This window comes from Corylus avellana, chromosome 5 (genome assembly GCF_965113065.1).
Source record: "Corylus avellana chromosome 5, dhCorAvel1.hap1.2, whole genome shotgun sequence".
Lineage (NCBI taxonomy): Eukaryota > Viridiplantae > Streptophyta > Magnoliopsida > Fagales > Betulaceae > Corylus > Corylus avellana.
The window spans coordinates 30,049,570-30,055,331 of record NC_142494.1 but is presented as its reverse complement, the minus strand read 5'-3'; positions in this window follow the sequence as shown (position 1 = coordinate 30,055,331).

Here is a 5,762-nt window from a genome sequence, read left to right as displayed (position 1 = left end):
TGAAGAATAATTTTCAAATTTTACCAAACAAATTTTATCAATTTTTTTTTTCAATAAAAAAAAAAAAAAAATGTACCTCCCCTCCAATCAATTCCCAATAGATTCAAAACCTTATTAAATCCACCGACGTATTTATTTTTTATTCCTAAAATAAGAAAAGAAGCAGCATGCCCAGTCATACTTCCCCGCCCGTATATGGCTGCAAAAGGGAAGCTTCTACTACTATTATTAGTCCAGTATGGCATGCTTACAGAGACACCAAATATTCATGGCCCCACAACTGTGGTGGTGGGGGTCCAAGAGCGGCTAAGGCATTCCCGGCCACCCAATAGGAATGCCAATTTGAAATCAGAGCTGACATGGTGACACGTCACTTTAGAATTATTGGATCGCATGGTCGTCAATTTATCTGGATCTTATCACCTGGGACCCACAAAACCATGACAATTGCAGGCCCAATGGACGGTGCTGCTTTTCTAGGACGGTGCTGATGAAAATAACCCGCCATCTGTTGAGCGCTGTTGAGAGAATCATGTCCGCCCGATCACGGTCAGCTTGATAGATACGTATTAAAGAAGAGTTCTTATCAAGTAGGGACCCCATGCATCATGCATGATGCTCGTTACCTTTTCCAATATCCAAATCGAGTTTTTGGGTACGAAATAAGGGAGTGCGTCTTGGCCAACCTACCGAAAGAAGAGTTCTAACCAAAGGGGTCACAATTAGCCTATTGATTTGAGTGGAGGATGGTGACATGGCAACTCTATGTTTATTTGTTTTTCTCAGGAAAATGACAGAATCCTTGTAGTTTTGGAGAAAATGTAAAACAGCAGTGGGAAAAACAGACCAACAGAACCAGACTTTAGGAGAAAAATTTCAGCTCCTTGATGCTTGGCTTTAGGTTTTTTGTTGCAAATAAACAGCAAAAAATAGTTACTTTCTTTCTTTTTTTTTTAATAAAAAAATATTGCCACAAATTGAAAGTCTAAACATATTTAAAGATATACTCAGTGAACGAGAAAAAAAGAAAAAAGAAAAAAAGAAGGGTGACTTTTTATTTTTTAAATTCTTAACAAACCAGAGATAATAAATAAAAAAGGTAAAATGTATTGAAATCCCTTTGACTTTAACTATTTTAATCCACCCTCCCCAGATTTTCACTTGTTTTAATTTATTATATTCCAGGTCTTCAAAATCGATTTAATTACACCCCTTCCATTTGTTATACTACGACAATTATTGATAAAAGAATCCCAGATGACATTCACTTGACTAAACAATTGCCAAGGGAAATATATCAAATTGCATACCACCACCAAGCACTACTAATTGATGACCTTTGCATAAAATGAAGTTATTTATTTCCTTTACATTGCCAATCTTGGCAATTCATTAGACTCCTTCCCGATACTACGACTTTTATTGCGATTTTTTTTTTTTTTTTAGTCATTGAAATATGGACTGCTACATAGCAGTTTACACGACACTTATATAACGCTTATTACATCAACCATTAAAATATAAATTGTCACGTGAATTTATAAAGATTACAATAAAAGATAAAGGATCAAACATTTTTCTATTCATCATGTTTTTAACTCTCAAAAAAAGATACTCTATGGATGAATTCAACAAAGAAAAACAAAAAAACATACTCTTTTTTTCTCGGCAAAAACAAAAATTTCTCAATTGCATTCATGTCTGACAAAATATTTATCGTACGACATCTTAAAAGCAGTTAAACTTTAAATATAAAATAAGCTTTTTGATGAAAAAGCAGAAGCAAGTTGCAGATGCCTCTGTTTATCAACGTAAGGGCGGCGAAGGCAGCCAATAATGTATTGATTGGTCGGCCTGATTGAGATCTTCATTTTTTTTTCTTTTTTCTTTTTGTAATTTTATGCCACTTTACACATGTAACACATGTGCTTACACGTGCTTACATAATATGATAAATACCAGTTCACAGTATATGGTGAGAATATTAACAATGCAAACAAAAATCAGGTATTGTATTTGGATTTTAGTGATAATTCATATAGACAAAGTTTTTCAACAAACTTCTTTTAATTTTACCTATTAAATTGACGTATGTCTTTAAAGTATGTGATTTTTACATAATTTTCTAATAAAAAACGTGAATCTAAAGACAGGTCTCAAATGCATGTAAGAATTATATGTTATAGAGATAAATGTTAAGTTCTCATAGTGTGTTAAAGAAAATTGTTTTAACCCAATTTGAAGAAAAAACTTTTTTCTATTTTAATGAATGATTGAAAATCCTGCCTATTGCCAAGCTTATATATATATATATATATATATATATATATATATATATATATAGCATTGTTCTTCACAGCTATAATATTCCTATTGGACGGCCAATTAGATGGATTAATGAGACACGTAAGGGTGGGACCATCTGAAGTGGCTAAATCTGACCCTAGTTATACAATATCTTGTAATAGAGAAGATTCCACCATGTTGTGCTTAGATGAGTCTTCAATGTCATTATAGTTTTGATTAGTTCTATCAGAATTTTATATATATATTTGAACCTAACATTTAGGTTTAACTGCTATTAAAATTAGACTTAACGCTTCATTCATGCTTTAGCGCCCCCAATAAAAAATCCTGATTTCGTCTGTCTCCACTCCAAAGCATCTGGAGCCACAATACACTTCAAATCAACTTTGTAAAGAGCAACCCTTTAGCTTTTAGTTGATATCACTTTAAGCAAGCCAAAAAAGCTAGCTTTCGTTTTCTGTATATTAGCCTTCAATAGTAAGTTCAGAAATATGTGGCAGAGAGAAGCTCCACTAATATGGTTTTAGATTCATATGTTGCACACTAGGACTTAAAGATAATTCTATTGTTGGCAGTCCAACACATTGGTTTGACCAAGATCCTTTGGTCATAGTATATGTGGGAAAGGCGCTATAACCACTTTGGCTTACAACACATACGCTATAATTTTTTTAACGATCCATAATTAATTTGACTATTTTTTTTTTTAATTTATAAAAAACTTAAAATTAAATCTGGACCGTTGAAAAAACTACGCATTTTTTATTTTTTATTTTTTTATTTTTTTATTTTTTATATAGCATCTAAGCTAAATCCTAACACCACAAGACAACTTACAAATCCTTGATCTGACCAAAAAAAGAGACTATTCAAAAGTCTGGCTGCTTCTTTCTGTGAGTGGAAACATCATAAAAGTTTTAGTCGATCTGGGCATGTGGCTGACCAATCAGTAGGACCATTGCATTTGTGGCCAACTCACCAATGTATTAGCATATAAGTGGCCTTTTGTCAGTTCTTGCCTACTTTAGCAGCGTAGCAATCAAGAGAATTAACACAGATATATAATGATCGCAGGCCACGATAGCTTTTTGAACACAAAACAATAAGCTTGCAATCCAGAATTTCAACTCAAAGTTGCAAGAATTGTCAGAGATAAACACAGAGAAGTTAAGCTACCTTTTGCAGTTTGGACACCACACAGTATTTTCATGCTATGTACCCCAGCATGCAAAAGGCAACTGAAACCGATATACCAGAATCCATTTCGTAAGGTATGGTTCCCAACATCAACTCTTTACTTTGTCACAAGGTTTCTACTCTGTTTTTCCTGTTTATTTGTAAGATAAGCTTAGATATCTTTTTTCTGGTCTGTAAAAGAAGCTTATATTTGTGTATATAGTAAGTTAACAATCTGTAAAGACTGGCTTACTCTAATCTGGAAGGTTACTGAAATCATATGAAACCTCTAGGAAAGAGCATTTTAGTGAGAAAAGTTCACAAGATTATGTTTCACTTGATAGGATGAAGTTAACTTTCTGAAATTTTGAAATCCATATCTTACAAACAAGCAGAATGTTAAGGCAAATTGTTTTCTTCTTCTTTTGCTAAGAATAGAATTCGATAAACTAGATGCTTTTCAATTGTGCAGTTAAATTTTTAGCTCATTCACTTATTCTTTTGGCTGTGTTTGCCAAAGGACTCAAAAAAAAGTCCTTATTATTCCTCTCAAAATCAACCCCAACATTCTTACTTTTTACATTACATTAATTACTTTTTATTACTATTCAAATAAAAAAATTGATATACACAATCAGTATCCACCTCGATCAGAATAAAAACCAAAAGAATAAGTTGTGACATTTTCTAGTTTTCTTTTCTACCAGTACATCATCCTGTTTACTAAAAATCAGTTCAACCTCTATTGGTTGCGTAGGTTTTTACTCCTTTAGTTTTAGTCTTTTAGATACTTAAAAAGGGTTACAATGGATAAGAATTTTGATACTTGTTTACCAGTTCTAGATTTTACAGACCAAAGCAATGGTACAAAATGTTGTCTCCCTCTTGAAGCAGAGAACTAATAAAGTAGATTTCAGAGGCACGCAACAGTTTATTCGTAAGGCAAGACTCACATAATGTAATTCTTAACTTGGCATTAATCATCTTTAAGATGGTCTGATTTCTCTAATTTTGTAAAAAAAAAAGAAGCCTATTCTGAACTCAATATTGTATCTCACATGCACACATAAAAGAAATCACAACTGCAACCACAAAACAATGATAGCTACCGAACTAAGTATACAAATAATACAAACTTTTAATTGCAGAATAAAACCCCTACCTGAAACTAAAGCAACAATAGTCGCAGACAAATATGCACATAAATTTCAATTTCTTCCAGGTTAGCCAAGAAACTAATGTCTACTATTTACAGTTATGACACTTTTGTACCTTTGTCAAGAAGAAAGAAAGACTAATTACTTAAACTGTATTCCAATTCATGTTAGATAGTCAATGAAATATAACTTGAACATTTAAAATAAGTTGACAGCAATTGAATCAGAGTGTATGAATTAGAAAGGCCAAGTTCAAGTGAGATAGGTATAGAAATAATGGATCAATGAATTACACCAGGAATGCAATGAAGTGGGTTACGTAGTCAGTTATATTGGCATAGCAAGCAAATATAGCAAAGTAGAAAGTAGCATGTTACAGGTGGCACTGTAGAGTAAAACAAAGATACATTCCTATTATTTAAGTGAGTATCTCATACTGATCATCTAGTTTACAGGATCCAAACAAAAAGTGTAGGAATTTTATTGGCAGTGCAAGACCTGAATTTGGTGCTTTTACAGCAGTTTACATCATCTCATTGCCTTAAGAAACCAAAAAGTCTCTTGCAACAACTTTTCCCTAAAAGTAAGTTGAAACAAGCAAATAGACAAGCGCCTGTTTCAGCTTGGTGTTTAGTGTAATCATAAACAACACTCTATAGGAAGTGAATGGTTTTGGTAAAAGAGAAACAAAGACAGGACATATTTCCTATAAAGAAAAATTTCCCAAAAATATATTCAAATATAAATGTACATTCTATTTATGAATCAATGCGGTGCTACTCGTTCAAACAGTTAGATATGACATCATCAAAGGTGATTATGTGTCCAACACAGCATTCCTTTAACATGCATGGATGTGTTACACACAGACCTACACAAATTTTAAAATAAGTTCTTTTAATGTCATAAAATGACTGACATGTGATCAACTAGTGTCAAATGCACAACGCACAGTTGACAGGTTTGGACACAGTTGTTTCCTTTAATCTAGATAAAAAAATAATATTACAAGAACAGAGTAAGAAGACGAGGAAAAGGAGGATATGATATTAAATGGGAATAATATATATTGTATAAAAAATATGACATGGTCTGTCCCTGATTGACTACAGATGAGAAAAT